This window comes from Pongo pygmaeus, chromosome 2 (assembly GCF_028885625.2).
Source record: "Pongo pygmaeus isolate AG05252 chromosome 2, NHGRI_mPonPyg2-v2.0_pri, whole genome shotgun sequence".
NCBI classification, from domain to species: domain Eukaryota; kingdom Metazoa; phylum Chordata; class Mammalia; order Primates; family Hominidae; genus Pongo; species Pongo pygmaeus.
The window spans coordinates 176,888,546-176,905,987 of record NC_085930.1 but is presented as its reverse complement, the minus strand read 5'-3'; the positions used below and the strand labels follow the sequence as shown (position 1 = coordinate 176,905,987).

The 17,442-nt window shown below is 38.0% G+C and overlaps 1 protein-coding gene across 5 annotated transcripts in view; it reads right to left on the bottom strand.

Annotated features, from left to right (window-relative positions):
• SERPINI1 (serpin family I member 1) overlaps positions 1-17,442 on the bottom strand; it is an 87,911-nt gene that overhangs the window by 57,187 nt on the left and 13,282 nt on the right. For 2 of the 5 annotated variants that reach the window (XM_063662395.1, XM_063662397.1), the window contains exon 2: positions 14,038-14,079. The exons of the other annotated variants lie outside the window; for them this stretch is intronic. The gene's annotated coding sequence lies outside the window, so the exon portion shown is untranslated. The remainder of the gene's footprint in view (positions 1-14,037; positions 14,080-17,442) is intronic. 5 annotated transcript variants of the gene reach the window in all.

The following is a 17,442-nucleotide window of genomic DNA, read 5'->3' as shown; positions in this document are numbered from 1 at the left end:
CTGGGTAACAAGCAGAGGTTGGAAGAGTTTGGAGGGCTCAGAAGAAGACAGGGAAGTGTGGGAAAGTTTGGAACTTCCTAGAGACTTGTTGAACGGCTTTGAAAAAAATGCTGATAGTGATATGAACAATAAGGCCAGGCTGAGGTGGTCTCAGATGGAGATGAGGAGCTTATTGGGAACTGGAGCAAAGGTGACTCTTGTTATGTTTTAGCAAAGAGACTGGCAGCATTTTGCCCCTGCCCTAGAGATCTGTGGAACTTTGAACTTGAGAGAGATGATTTAGGGTATCTGGCAGAGGAAATTTCTAAGCAGCAAAGCATTCAAAAATTGACTTGGGTGCTGTTAAAGGTGTTGAGTTTTATAAGAGAAGTAGAGCATAAAAGTTCAGAAAATTTTCAGCCTGACAATGCTATAGAAAAGAAAATCCTATTTTCTGAGGAGAAATTCAAGCCAGCTGAAGAAATCTGCGTAAGAAACAAGGAGCTGAATGTTATCCCCAAGACAGTAGGGAAAATGTCTCCAGGACATGTCAGAGACTTCTGTGGCAGCTCCTCCCATTACAGGCCCAGAGGCCTAGGAGGAAAAAGTGGTTTCATGGGCTGGGCCCAGGAACCCTGTGCTGTGTGCAGCCTGGGGACTTGGTGCCCTGCGTCCCAGCCACTCCAGCTGTGGCTGAAAGGGGCCAACGCAGAGCTTGGGCTGTGGCTTCAGAGGGTGCAAGCTTCAAGCCTTGGCAGCTACCATATGGTGTTGAGCCTGTGAGTGCACAGAAGTCAAGAATTGAGATTTGGGGACCTCCACCTAGATTTCAGAAGATGTATGCAAACGCCTGATTGCCCCGGAAGATGTTTGCTGCAGGGGTGGGACTGTCATGCAGTACCTCTGCTAGGGTAATGTGGAAGGGAAATGTGGGGTTGGAGCCTCCACACAGAGTCCCTATTGGAGCACTGTCTAGTGGATATGTGAGGAGAGGGCCACTGTCTACCAGACCCCAGAATGGTAGATGCACTGATAGCTTGCCCTGTGTGCCTGGAAAAGCCACAGACACTCACTGCTAGCCTGTGAAGGCAGCTAGGAGGGAGGGTGTACCCTGTAAAGTCACAGGGGTGGAGCTGCCCAAGACGAGAACCTACCTCTTGCATCAGCGTGACCTGGATGTGAAACATGAAGTCAAAGGAGATCATTTTGGAGCTTTAAGATTTGACTGCCCTGCTGGATTTCAGACTTGCATGGTTCCTGTAGCCCCTTTGTTTTGGCCAATTTCTCCCATTTGCAACGGCTGTATTTAGGCAATGTCTGTACCCCCATTGTATCTAGGAAGCAACTAACCTGCTTTTGATTTTACAAGCTCATAGGTAGAAGGGACTTGCCTTGTCTCAGATGGGACTTTGGATTGTGGACTTTTGAGTTAATGCTGAAATGAGTTAAGACTTTGAAGGACTGTTGTGAAGACATGATTAGTTTTGAAATGTTAGGATGTCAGATTTGGGAGGAGCCAGAAGTGGAATAACATGGTATGGCCGTGTCCCCACCCAAATCTCATCTTGAATTCCCATGTGTTGTGGGAGGGACCCAGTAGGAGATAATTGCACCATGGGGGCAAGTCTTTCCAATGCTGTTCTCATGATAGTGAATATGTGTCATGAGATCTGATAGTTTTAAAAAGAGGAGTTCCCCTGCACAAGCTCTCTCTCTCTGCCTGCTGCCATCCATGTAAGATATTACTTGCTCCTCCTTGCCTTCCACCATGATTGTGAGGCCTCTCCAGTCACGTGGAACTGTAAGTCCATTAAACCCTTTTCCCTGTATAAATTTGGGTATGAATTGATCAGCAGCATGAAAACGGACTAATACAAATGTGTTTGGCTTAATAATCACAGCAGTCAGCACCATCTGTTGATTGCTGTCCTCAGTGCCTGTGGCAGGAAGGCTCTCTGTGGTCAGTTTTCTTTTTGGTTGTGGTTCTTTTGCTGTTCCTTACTCTTTAGCCATTGTAATTGATGCAATTTAAAAATTATTTAAGTGTTTTTTGCAATAAAGATACCAGGAAACAAAAGGTGTCCTTGGGGAGTGAGTTATGTTAAGATTTAGATCCTAGTATAATTCAATAGTGTGTGCTCTCTAAAGATCATTAATATTATTAATGTGAGGCAAAAGTTCTAGATTAAATAGCTTCTGGGAGAATATAATTTATTCAGAATGACATGACTTTAAAGTGTTTTCATAACCTATTATTAAAAAGAGAGACAATACAACTATTTCTCAAACCCGGCACTTCTGAGTGTGTGGTCTGGTGATTGCTACTTCAGAATTTCCTAGGAGATGGTTAAAATCCAGTTTGGGGGCCACATCACCAAACTCTTGAAAATGAAATTCTACATATTGACCTCAGTTGCCTGTATTTTTAACGGATATTTCAGGTGATTGTCAGACACACTCAAGTGTGGAAAACGAGCTGGTAGAATACCAACTAGGATATGCCTGTCAGTAAAATTGTGGTATACCAGCCTGAGCAACATGTTGAAACTGTGTCTCCACCAAAGATACAAAATAAATTAGCTGGGCGTGGTGGTGCACATCTGTGTTTCCAGCTACTCGGGAGGCTGAGGTGAGGGGCTTGCTTGAGCCTAGGAGGTGGAGGTTGCAGTGAGCCAAGATCGCACCACTACACTCCAGCCTCGGTGACAGAGTAAGATCCTGTCTCAACACACACACACACACACACACACACACAATTGTGATTGAAATAAGACAGTGGTGGCATGAGAGGAACGGGAAACGAGGAAATAATTGAGCAATAATTACAAGACAGACCACTTATTCCTTTGCAATCTACTAGCTGTGATTTTTATCTTTTTTTTTCTAGCATTATTGCCTAACATCAATTTTCTCCCAAGACTGCAAGCTCCATGAGGAACAGAAACCACATCTGACCCACTTAGGACTACCAGGACCTAGCCCACTGCTTGGCCCAAGTCTGCACTCAATGTTTTAGGTATATCAAGTGATTTAGGTATATTATCCCTACTTATACATGAGCCAACTGAGACATGGGGACTTTGGGTAGATTACCTAAAATGACACAGCTGAAAAATAGTAAGCAGAGAATCAGTCGGGTCTGGCTCCAAAGTCCAGACCCCTTCCCTCCCAACATCCCCTCCTTGAACTGAATGTCACCGGGCATTCAATTTGTTCGTAAAGGAGGCTTCTATCTATTTTGCCTGTTAAACATTCAAGTCTTCAAAAACCTCTGTAAGGAATTTTATTTAGAAAATAAGTCATGTAGAATATTAGAATGTGATAAATATCCTGGAAAAAAAAAAACCTCAGCGAAAGGGGATAAGAAAAAGTAAAGAGGTGAGAGGGAGTATTGCAATTTTAAACAAAAAGATTAGGAAGCTTCACTGAATAGGTGATTTTTGAACAAAGGTTTCAAGGAGGAAGGTGAAGAAGCTAAACTCTGGATATCTAGGGTCAGAGGCCAGGGATTAGCAAGTACAAATGCTGAGGAATGAGTCTGGTTAATCCAGAGATCAGCAAGAAGCCAATACAGGTGGAATGGGGAGGCTGAGGTGGAGAGTGAAACTGAAAGCCTCATTAGACTGAGTTAAGGAAGAATGGGAAACAAAAATTTAGAAACTGAGCAAAGAAAACTCTTGAAGAACAGTAGCTGGGTGGACAAGAGAGTAGTCAAGAAAGAGTTTTCTTCATTTTCTAGTTTGTTTAAGACAGGAGAAAAAACAGCACGTTTCCTAGGGGTAATGATCTAGGGGAGGGGGAAGTTGATTATTTGGAGGAGAAGGGCACTGCAGGAGTGGTATCATGAGGAGAGGAGAGGGAATGAAGTCTAGAACACAAGTAGAGGCATTGACCTTATAGAGAAGCACCGACAACGTATCTATAGAAACAGGAGAAAAGGTAAAGTACATGGGTACAGATGCTTTTGGGTGGAAACACGTGGTATTGAGTGTGGAAGTTTTCTGAAGGTTTCCCTTTTCTCTGTGAAGTAGGACATGGGGTCCTTCATCGAGACCAAGGGTGGAAGGAGGTGCTGGAGAACCTGTCTTAAGAACATTTTTCATGGCATTCTACTTATAGGGAAAGTACCATACTAGGTATTTCTGCTTAAACATATGGAAATATCTTAAGCACAGACTCCTGCCAAGGTAGTATTACTCATCTTTGCTTAGAATTAGTTTGGAAAATAAATTGTACAAGTAATGAATTTTGAAAAATAGAGATTGAAAACCTTCTCCTCTGTTCCCATTTGTATTGCAAATTTATTCTCCCCAAGTTTTTTCATGTTCTGAATGTCACTGAGAAATTTGGTAGATTGCTGAGCTGCACCCCAGAAGTGAGTTTCTAACTATAATTTAATTAGAAGGGTCATAACTACGTTTTACCATATGGGGCTGCCAGATGTAATCAATGCAATATAAGTTTGAAGAAGACATTATTGAGTGTGTTGAAGCACATTTTATAAGCAATGAAAGCTATCATTTATGCAACAGAAATTACTCTAATGTCCTATGGAATTAGGACATCAGTAGACTATATAATGGTTAGAGGGTTAAGGTAGAATGAGCCTACACAAGTCAGATAATAAAGGTATTACTCACTAGTCCTCCACCCCACCATATCAATCAAATCTTTAAGGCAAACATGGCTTAAAGTTTTTATGCTACTACATTTGATGATACAATTAGAAATTGTTACAATTGGGAATTTAGTTTTATTAACAGAGAATCTGGGCAAAGGCATCAGCCATTAAATAGAGGCCCACAAAGTTTTTAACCTGGGGACAATGAATAGTTTAACAAACTAAAATTTCTATCACCAAACTTTTCATCTTTTTATTTGGGCTCTTCAAGCCTCAAAGCTGTTGCAACCCAGTGGCTAGTCTTTCAGTGGATACACTTATGAAACACCTGCAATCCCAAATGTATTAAGTCTATTGTTCGTAAGTCTGAAGGCAGGCTTGGGCAAAAGATCACACGTGAGTAAACCATATGAGGCACTGTTTTCTCCCTCTCTAAGTTAGGTTAAAGGTTCTTATATAAGCAAACAGTTCATTTGTTCTAAGGAACAGCTGTTGTACTAGTGTTAAATCTTGTTCAAATACAGATGCATAAATTCCGCATGTCACCAAAACAATGGCACAAGCTCAAGATCCAAAACTACCCGCCCTGCAGAAAATAATCATTTGGTTTTACTCTGCCTGAACTTGCCTTTACACTGTTACTTTCAGAACTGCGGTGATGAATTGATCTTAAATGTTAATGCCTTACATCTCCCTTGTTGAACTTTTCCTCTTTGTAGGCTAATCTGAACACGTTTGAAATCAATGAAGGAAAGGACAAATTCAGATAATCTGAATTGTGTAATCTTTGGCCAGATTAGATAAATCCAGAGAGATGTTCCACTTAAACAACCTATAGTGTTTAAACAGGTTAAGTGTTGTAACACAGTTAAGACACATACACCCCCCCCCCCCCCCCCCACAATTTGGAGCCAGGCTTCCAGAATTGAGGAAATTCTTGTCACCAGCTCACCAATTAAAGCTGAGGCAGCATGTTCAACCCAGATACATAGTATCAGAGGATTGGAGGTTATATGCATTCTCTGATCAGATGCCTTATGCTGCTACCCTGGTGCCAGAACAGCATGTGATCTCACAGTTCCCAAGCCAGTCAGGAATATATATATATATATATATATATATTTGAAATTAGTTTTCCAGCTGGCAGCAGGCACTTCTTTTACCAGAACCATTGCAACTATGGTAACATCTAGTTGATAACTCAGAGGAATTGATGAGACATCATAACTAATTTAAGCTTGCCAGAAGCAGAATTTTAAGCACCATTCCTACTTAGAATGATATTCCTAATTCCTTTCACCTGGCCAACTTCTAATCCTCTTTCAGAGCTCATCTCATTGAAGATGATCCCCAACAAGTCATATCCATTTTCATATATATACACATATGTGCTCAAAAGTATGATGAGAAACAGGATATTTGTATAACCTTAAAGTATCCAACCACATGACACTTTTTCACTGATTGGAGAAGACTAAGGACACGTGGCATATATATATATGTATATATATATACACACACATATATACATATATATATACACATATATATGTATATATATATAGTGCTCAGTGCAGTGTCTTGACTGCAGAAATGTCTGTCTCTTGGAATTCTACAGAAATACCTGTCGGAATATGAATAAAAACAAAACTGGATTAACAGTGAGAAAACTTGGACTTAACTTCTATCTACTCACTAATCTGTGTTATTTATGGCATTTTTTTACTTTAGCTGGAACTCAGTCTCATTCATTACTTCATTTATTTTTATTTAGTTTCAGGGAGTACATGTGGAGGTTACATCGATATTTTGTATGATGCTGAGTTTTTGGCTTCTGGTGAAAATATCACCCAAATAGTGAACATTGTATCCAACAGGTAGCTTTTCAACACTCACCCCCTTTCACCTTCCCCAGTTTTGGAGTCCCAGTGTCTATTATTTCCATCTTTATGTCCATGTGCACCCAGTGTTTAGCTCCGATTTATAAGTGAGAATATTTGGTATCTGATTTTTTGAGTTATTTTAATTAGGATAATATTAGGCCTCTGGCTCCATCCATGTTGCTGCAAAGTATACGATTTCATTTTTTTATGGCTGCATAGTATCACATGGCATATATATATATATACCACATTTTCCTTATATATACATATATATATACCAACATTTCTTTATCCAATGTTGATGGACACTTAGGTTCATTCCATGACTTTGCTATTATGAATAGTGCTATGATAAACATATGAGTACAGGTGTCTTTTTGATAAAATGATTTATTTTCCTTTGGGTGGTAAAAAAAATCTGTAGTCAGATTTTGGGTAAAATGATAGTTCTATTTTTAGGTCTTTGAGAAATCTCTGGAATTCAAAGTCTATAAAATGGGAACAATATGCCTTCTCTGTCTTTGTAAAGTAGTTATGAGAATGAAATAGTACAGCCCAGCAGTTTCTGTAGAGAGGAAAATGGAATCTAACAGAACACCTGGCTCTATAATGGGTGGCCTTGGGCAAGTCACTGAAACGACTGTAATCTATTTCCTGTGTCTAATGTGGATCATAAAAACATCTGTATCTCTTAAGCTTCTTTTATAAAGAGCCACTCAAATATAAGAGAGTGTTATAACCTTTGTATTTATTTTTAAAACATTTTAAATTTTAATTTTGAAATAATTTTAGAATTACAAAGAAGTTGAAAAAAAGTAGAGTTCCCATATATCCTTCATTCAGTTTCTCCAAATGTTAGTATCTCACTTATAGCTAATGCATAATCATCAAAACCAGGAAATTAACACTGATACAATGTTATTGAGTAATCTATAGACCTTGTTTAAATTTTTTCAATAATGATCTTTTTCTGACCCTGGATTTTATCTAGGATCCCATATTGCATTGAGTTGCCACATGTCCTTAGTCTCCTCCAATCTGTGAAAAAGTGTCATGTGGTTGAATACTTTAAGGTTATACAAATATCCTGTTACTCATCATATCTTTGAACACTAATTTTAATCTGCTAATGATTATCTGCAACAATGATTAATGCTGTATTTGACACACTGTGATTTTTCTACTTCCATCATTCTTTCTACATTCAATTGGAATTCTACTGTAAGAAATAGCTGTCCCTTTGCTCCCATTTACTTATGTATCGAAATTATTTTTGTGTCAGTAGAGACTCATAGGTATTTATTTTATTCTACAGGCTATAATACATTGCTGTCATTAGTTATTTTTCAAATTGTCCCAGATTTGCTATGGACTTTTTAGATGGTCCAACTCACATAGATCAATGTCTTGTTAAAAATTAGTCCATCCAAAGAAATGCCTGTTTAAAAATGTAACTTGATTAAAATGTAAGCTTAGACAAGAAAAAAATGTGTGGGGTATCAGGGGACACAGGGCACCGGATCCACACACCTGCAGGTCCAGAATGAAGACAAAAGACTTATAAAGATACAGAGACATTCAAAATATGAATCTGTGCAAAGGAATTAATATTACTTCCTGTCTGTTGCATAGGGATTTGTGTTACATAAATCAGAATGCTGAATACCCCTGACATTTATACTCTGGCTGGAGATTTGGTTTTCTGACAATTGTCAAGAAGAACATTTAGGAACATTTATATTTTTCTTTATTTTTTTGAGATGGAGTCTCACTTTGTTGCCCCAGCTGGAGTGTAGTGGTGTGATCTCGGCTCACTGCAATCTCTGCCTCCTGGGTTCAAGTGATTTCTCTGCCTCAGCCTCCTGAGTAGCTGGGATTACAGGCGCAGGCCACCAAGCTCAGCTAATTTTCATATTTTTATTAGAGATGGGATTTTGCCATGTTAGTCAGGCTGGTCTCAAACCCCTGAACTCAAGTGATCTGCCTGCCTCAACCTCCTGAAGTGCTAGGATTATAGGCATGAGCCACCACACCCAGCCACAGTTAGGAACATTTCTATCACTGGTTCATTTGAATATTCGAGGCCAACAAGGAGTATGATTACAAGTTCAATGACTATATCTAATAGTGTAATGTATTTTGTGTGTGTGTGTGTGTGTGTGTGTCAGAGAGAGAGAGAGAGAGAGATCTCACTAATTAAGGCTCCTTTAAAAACGAGAGTACTTTTTGAAAACAGGTAACATTAACGCTCATTATGATTTGTATAACAGAAATTCCTACGTAACACCAAGATCATATTAATTCCTGAGTTTTGTTTATAAAATCATTTATTAATTCATCATGCAAATTCATATTTTCAATGTTTAATAGATCCCAAGCACTGCACAAACACCATGGATATAAGTAACCATTATACACTGCCTTCAGTGACCTTGCAGTTTAGTGTGAGGTCCTTTCAAAAGCTGGTCTTAGAAAAAGCTCTAGGCTTCATCAGTAAAACAGGAGGGTTGGTCTTTGATCTTTCAGATTCCTTCCAGCACTAAAGTCATTTGATACTGTGATTAACTAACTTGATTATTTAAAGGTTGCTGTTCAATGTGCCTTTCTCTAAAAATATCCTAATCAGTAATAGATGCACTTTTCTCTCTTTAATAAATCCTTTGTAGCTGTTTTAATACTCACTGGATTTCACAGAACTGATTCCCTACAGGCAGAAAACCTCATTTACATAGAGTCACTAAGTCTATTTTTTACATGGTGGCTTAGACTTGTGACATAACGAAGAGTCAGCTGAGACGCAGAATACATTATTTATAAAGTCTGAAGCAGAAAGTTGGTTGCATATTGTAGATACTTAGATGTTCTGGTCTTCTTTGGATTAATGGAAATCAAATAGCTAATCTAAATAACTGCAGTGGTGGACTAGAAATTGCTTTTATGGCATGACTGCCATAGTCATTACAAGGGGCATATGCTCATATATATTTTTCAAAAAAAAATAAAGATGACTTATCTTTTGACTAATGGCTAGACATGTTTATTTGGAAGTTTAATTACGAAAGCAATTTTAGGGCTAGGCGTGGCAGCTTATGCCTGTAATTCCAGCACTTTGGGAGGCTGAGGCCTGTGGATCACTTGAGTAGTGGAATTCAAGGCCAGCCTGAGTAACATGGTGAAACTCTATCTCTACTAAAAAACAAAAACAAAGACTAGTGTGGTGATGCATGCCTGTAGTCCCAGCTACTTGGGAGGCTGATGTGGGAGGATGACCTGAGCCTGGGAGGTCAAGGCTTCAGTGAGCTGAGATCACACCACTGTACTCTAGCCTGGGCAACCAGAGTGAGACATTGTCTCAAAAAATGTGGGGGTTGGGTCAGGATGGTGGGAGAAATTGTAAAATTATGGGAAATAAACACAAACCTTCTTGGAAGGCCTGGGGGTTTACATAGCTTCAGTAAAGTGTTTGGCTGAAAGAAGCTGAATTATCTTAAAAGCACAGGGCGTGGATACCTAGGAATGTAGAGGAGCTTATCTAAACAACTTGTTTACTCATGTGGTCCTAAAACTAACCTTTGATCATTCATGGGCAGGATGGCTCTCTGGGGCTAGGGGCAGGGGGCAGGGGGCAGGGAGGGTGACCAGGTTAATTAGCCTCTAGTGGTGCTGATTCAAACCCTTTGTCATTTAATGTGTGCTGAATAAATGTCAGAGGAGCCAGCTAGTCAGGGTCATGGCTGCTACATCTCTTTCAGTCAGCGGCCTGGTCCCCTAGCCCACTCTTTCACTGAATATCAGTGTCTGAGTACGTTATTCATCCATCATGCAGCTGGGGTCTGTGGGACAGACCCCAGCCAAAAAATAAAAAATAAAAAAAATCAACACCTACTTGTTTTAATAGCTAATAATATAGGCTTTAGGTTTACAAAGCTAAACTATTTCAGTAGTACTAGAATCTGGGAGATTACAGAAGAAAGTGAAAAACAAATGAAAACAAAGACATTTTTAAAAGACTATGCCATAATACCAAGGTCACATTTTACATTTATTGTAATTTCAAGTATGAACAGTCAGTGATTTTGATCTTCATTTTACAAGGTTCCAGTACCAACCACAGCCTTCTTATGGTTTCCTCTCTCTGAATTGCTTAACCTAAAATAACAAATCTTTTTACAAAGTTTAGCTCTATCATAATGGGCCCTTTTGAAGTACTATAAGACCATCATCTATTTCCTTGAAACAAGAACTTATTTTTACCAGTAAGTTCATTTAAAAATATTGAATCTACCAGCTTCCTTGGTCACTTGCCTACTCCAAATCAGGAGTGAATGTGTACTGCTGGTGAAATCTGAAATGACTTTAAAAGGAGGTCCATTTGGAGTGATCATGATAATGTCATGTGCTTTCTTTCAGAGTTTCTTAATTAGGAAGTGCTTCCAAACTACCGTCCTGAAATAGGTCATGGATTAATATGCATGATTCTTTCCATACAGCTAAACTTAAAAAAATGTAGTTGTGGAGTTATATCTTAATGCTTACAATGAGAGCTATGACCCAGTAACCTGGTAGGGTTGTTGAAAGACTGGAATAAAAGTCAAGAAGGAATGGGATTTGTTGAATGAATGTTTTGATCAGACAGCAGAACAGCTCATTGAGCTGCCTGAGGTTGCAGGAAGGAGCTATCAAAGATATTTGTGAACAGCAGGAAAGAAAGAAAGAAGCAAGAGGAGGCCAACTAGGTGGTCAGTTAATAGGGAATGAAACAGTGCTAGCAGGGATCCAAGAAGCAAGCACCTACTCAGGGTTGGGTAGGACATGGACAAAAATAGCTTGACCCTGAACTCCATGGTGGACATGCAGACCAGCAAAGATTGAGAACTCCTGAAGTGGAAGAAAATGAAAGGATTTACCTGGATGAATCTGGAAATCCTATAGTGTGGCAGTTCTGCTATAAGCAAATAATGCAGTTGTATTCAATCAACTTCCCTTCTGGATTATACCTCTACCAGAAGTTTTTCTTCTAATGGATTTATCTGATTAGTGACACTTCCAGTACGTTCCAAGGATGTGAAAATTCAGATTTTGCACTGTGGATTTCCTTATGGCCAAGTCATAAACATTAATGTTATTCTTTGTTGACATTTAGAATATTCAAATTTGAACAGTGTACATATACTAAAGCAAGCACAGATAATAAAATCTGTAACTTATGAAAATGTATGTGCCACAGAGGTAGGGCATTTAAATTTGCTTATTTTTGTTGTATACACAATCAAAATGCTTGTAAACATTTTACAATTATAGATCAACAGAGGGCTTTAAGGGACACTTTCATCTATTCCAGTTGCTGAAGATGCATCTCTGTAGCCCAGGGTCTGGCTGTATGTAATGTGTGGTTCAATTGGTTGGTGAATTTTCACTTCCTCTACTTCTGGGATTTGTGACAGCCTGTGGTGATTCTAACCTTCATTCCTTTATCCCTCCTGGATTTCATGCCTAATTAACCAGTATAAAAATGAATACAGAGCTCACAAATTCTTAAACTGGATAAAACAAAGGTAAATGTGGCATAACTGCATCTCTTCCAACCAGTCACTGGGGGTATAAATATTTCCCTTGAAAAAGAAGCTCGAAGTAAGATTAATACATGATTTTGGAGAATAAGAAAATCTATTCCTCTCCCCCTTTTAAAAAACATTAAGGGCTAGCCAATGCCTTTAAAATTGAATCCAAGGTAATATACCCAGAGAGACACTCTATCAAGCACACATTCTGATATTTCTTACAAGAAGAGAGACAGTAGCATCGTTATATAATTATTTCACAGTTCCTGTTTTAATATACATACTTTAGCCCAACAACACTGATAGTCTTCTGATATACAGTTCTCCTTTATTAGCTATTATTCTTGTGACATTGGTTCTAGGCAAGATTTAGACATATTTTTCTTCATCTTTGCCTTAGCACACCTGAGGAATATGATATATTCTTCATCAAAAATAGCCAGTCTGTAGTAGGCACTGGACATGAAGTATAAGTTTAGGTAGTTTGAAAAAGGCCACAGGGGTAAGTTTAAGATACCCACCTCACTGCTCCCCACCCCCAATCTTCATAGGGTCCCAAGGCCTCTGAGAATCACTCTTGTAAAAAATGTGGGAATTATGTTTTGAAAAACCCACTAGGGTTCCTGGCATTATTGAGTACCTGCTATATATTAGATGCTTCCTATATTTTCTTTATTTACCATCCTCATAGTTTCATGAGAAAGGAACTTTGTGAAAGAGGAAACAGTTCATTTACTCAACAAATATTTATTGAACATCCCTAATTATCAAGCACTTTTCTGGGCACTGGGAATAGAGCAGTGCCCTCTACACAAAATAGACAAAATAACTGCTTTGAGAAAGCTTACAATCTAGGGGCTCAGAAAAGTCACCCAAAACAAAGATGGGATTTAAAACCATACCACATTTCCAAAAGCCCCTCACATCCTCCTCTGAACATCTGGCTTTCCTCAAGCATCGACATCCAATATAGACTATACTTTTCATTTCAAGGAGATAGCATCCACTGTGTACTGGGCCCTGGATATGGAGGTGAAAGCAGCAGACAAGGGCTCTACCTTCACAGAGCTTACATTAAACAAACACACATGCATTAAAGTACCTAGTTGAAAACTGTGTTAAGTGCAATGAAGAAAAAGTAATAGTGTGTCATATAAAAGAATAACGGGGACCTATTTTAGATTAAGGAGAGAATCAGGGAAGGCCTCTCTAAGCAAGTGTTCTTTAAGTTGAGAGTTGAGGATAAATAAGAGTTAAGGAGGGAAGCAGTATTCCAGACAGAGGGAATAATATGAAGGCCTGATGGCAGAAAAGAACTGTGATTAAAAGTTCTGTGATTAAAGAACTGAAATAATACAATGAACAAAGGGAAAGAAGAGGCTGGCTTATGAGGTAGGGGCTAGGTTATCTAGGCCCTTGTAAGCAGCAAGGATGTTGCATTTTCTCCTAAACACAGTATAATTTATAAAGTTATACAGGAGAGTATGGGGAGTCTAAAGCAGAAGCTCAAGGAGAAATTGGGTGGTTATTGTAACAGTCCAAGTGAGAGAAGATAGTTGACTATGGGGGTTGCAATGAAGATAGAAAAGGGGTAGTTAGATTATGGATAGACTTATTTAAAAAATAAATTGGACAAGACAGAGGTAACAGTAAGGAAGGGTGAGTCAGGATTACTCCCAGGTTTAAACTCAGCCAGCTGGGAAGGTGGAGCTGTCCTTCATTAAGATGGAGAAGGCTGGAACAAAAGCAGAGAGGGGTGAGATAGCCGATCATGAATTTTGCTTTGGATAGGTAAAACTGAGGTGCCCATGAGACATCCACTTGGAGAGTTAAGAAAGTAGTTAGATAAATAAGGTCAGAGTTCAGAGTGCAGGTCTGGGTTAGAGATACATTTAGGAGTTATGAGCACATTTGGATTAGAGTTTTTGGGGAGTGTGGAGAAGAGGCACCCTATGGCCAAGCTCTGGGAAATCCAAACACATGCAAGACTTACGAGGATGAAGAGAGAAAATGATCTTCCTTGAGAGCTCAGGGTCTGGCAGAAAGCAGAGACACAAGGCATGTTTATTACTAATCTCAAAACAAACCTGTATTTCAGTTTCTGTTGAAAAACGTTTTCCCGATTTGGCATAACTATTGTATTAGGTTGAACCATATAAATTACCTTTTTTTGGTAAGTCAAAAATAGTCAAATATCGGCAGTTTCACAAAGTTCAACTTCATATAACACAATTTGAAACAAAATCCATTTATATTGTGGGACAGTATACAGTTTTAAAATGTCACTTCATACATGAAGGAGAATCACTAATATTGGAGGCTTTATTATTGTACATGGAAAAGATACTAGATATCATACTGGAAAAGATATTAGAACAAATCATACATGATAATGCTGTATATGATGTACCAATTAGTTTCATCCTGACAGTTGACAGCCTGAAAATGCCATTGACAACCCATCACCATGTTGTGTCGATAACCTCAACACTATTCTCTGATAAATCTATATATTTAGCAGAGTAATTTAACACATCTTGCAATTTAACACATCTCAAATTTTTCATCTGGCTTAAGAAAAATCTCTTATTTCCTATTCCTTTCCATGTGGAGAAAACATTTAAAGGAAGTTAACAGATATGGTTGACTGCTTAATAATTTAACCTTTGCTTGTAGAAACTAAGCTTTGAAAAACTATTCTGATACAGTTTGACTTACTTTGTGTAATTACAGGTCTACCTCATTTTATCAAGTAGACATATTCCAAAAACTATGTTAATAATTCAATAGCATATTTTAAATTTACCAAGAGGCTCATGATTGAAAGTTCTGACAAACTCAGAAGTCTGCAGTTTCTTAGCAGATAATATAAATGTGTGAATTGGTCCAGTATAATGGAGAATAGTGGAGTCTGCGGTAACTGAAGAGGCTATTCCTTACCCAAAGAAGATCTTTTTTTTCCTAATGTAATAAACTCTGCAAAACAATTTAGCTGGCAGGAGGTGAGACAGAAAGATTTCCATCTGTCAAGCTGCCAGTTTGAAATGCCTAATTTAAAGTAAGCTTGCCGTGGATTTTCTGTTCTTTTTTTAATATTATGAAACATTCTCTAGTTTTTGTCTGAAGTTAGAGTTTTTATATATTGATTTTATTATTTTTATAGGGTTTAGATATGTAATTGCAGCTGTCTAATTTTTTAAGAATGCAAGAGAATTCATAGTTGCAGAATGCAAGGTACAATATACAAATACTGTGAAGTAAATATGGACAATTCCAAAGAAATACACAAAGTATTCTGGTTACTTCTGAGATCATAATTATATTGCAGAACTATGTTTTGGCTGAAAACAAATGCAAACTAGGTACTGTGTGGTGATACCTGAAATAACCTATATAATTTTCTATGCCTCACTTTCCTCATCTATGAAATGAGAATTATGATAGTACTTGTCTCATAGGATTGTCATAAAAATTAAGGGTGATAATGTATGGATGTAAAGATATTAGTGCTTAGGTCACAGTAAAAAGTTCAGTCTCAGAAACAGTGAAGCAGTTCTGGATTTCCTTCTAGACAACACTCACTGCCTCCTGTAAACCTTTCACTTTCTCTTCACATACTAATAATAGCCTTCACATGATACACAAATAAGTATCACGAACACGTGATGGCAAACCCATTGCTCCATGTTGCCTTTTCTATTTCATTAATTTCTATGTGCAGTCATCTTGTTCTTACTTTCCCATGCTACATTGCATGGCTGAAAAAATATTTCTCATAGAGCTTGCTAAATTCAACCTGGAAAGAAGATATGTTACATAATGTGTAATTAATCATTTCATATGCACATTTCTGAAACAGACATTTCAATGCTGTCATTTTAGATATTTGGGTAACATATACATGTAGTGATATCAAGAAAAAAAGCAAAGCTTTGGTTTCTTTAATTTCTCTGAAAATAAGTCATCCTGGCTGGGTGTTTTACCAATAGCTGTGAATTTACTTTTTAAGCACCAAAATTTATTTTTATTTTAGCCATTTGCATGAAACTTTAAGAAAATGTATAATTCACTTAGTTTTTCCAGAAAAGTGGAAATGTAACAATTAATCCTCTTTCTTATGCCTGAAGGTCATTTTTTAAAACTTTCTGGCTCTGTCCTTCATTCACCCAGCCAGTATCTACTGAGCACCACATACTGCCCCACAGCTTATGTCTCTGCACTTCTCTGAGGTCAAGACATGAACCCTTCAGGCAACTATGCTTTCTTAGTTACTTAGCTTTTTTCCCCTCTCATCTTTTGTTTATATTGAGTCATTGTTAATTTGTCTAAACATATAAATAGCATTCAATAGTAAATTAAACAGTTTATTAACAGTAAACAGGTTCTGCATAAAGGCTAATGGATAAATAAGATGAATTTCACAGCAAGGAATTTGGCTGGGTTTGTAAGCTTATTTCCTGTATTCTAAGGTGTGTTACAGTGGAAATTCTGGATCCTTTTAATAAATGAGATATTCCTGTTAAAGTTTCTCATTTATAAGTCATTCTAAAAAGCAGAAAATAAAACACTACTTAAAATATCAGTTGGTCCCAAATGTCCAACAATGATAGACTGGATTAAGAAAATGTGGCACATATACACCATGGAATACTATGCAGCCATAAAAAATGATGAGTTCATGTCCTTTGTAGGGACATGGATGAAGCTGGAAATCATCATTCTCAGTAAACTACCGCAAGGACAAAAAACCAAACACTGCATGTTCTCACTCATAGATGGGAATTGAACAATGAGAACACACGGACACAGGAAGGGGAACATCACACTCTGGGGACAGTTGTGGGGTGGGGGGAGGGGGGAGGGTAACATTAGGAGATATACCTAATGCTAAATGACCAGTTAATGGGTGCAGCACACCAGCATGGCACATGTGTACATATGTAACTAACCTGCACATAGTGCACATGTACCCTAAAACTTAAAGTATAATAATAATAATAATAAAAAAATCAGTTGGTGCACTATTAGATTTAAAGTGAGACTGGGTTTATGGTTTTAAGTCATCAGCCTTATAGTCACGATTGTCTTGTATAAAGATAGCAACTACTGTACTGTAGCTTGTCATGTATGGTTAATGGTCCTCAGCGATGGATTATTCATGCCAGGCAGCTAGCTGAACATTATGTTTTTATGACAGTAAAAAGCATAGATGTCTTCATATGTTTTGTGGATGTCGAGAAGGAGTCAAACCAAAAAATAAAATGTTCCCATTAGGGTAAGGTAAGACATAAAAGGAACATTGCATGAGAGTAAACTAGAGCAAAAAAACACAAACAAAAATTTAAGACACAGAAGAGAGGAAATGAGATTCAGTATTTTAATGAAAGTTGACTTCCTT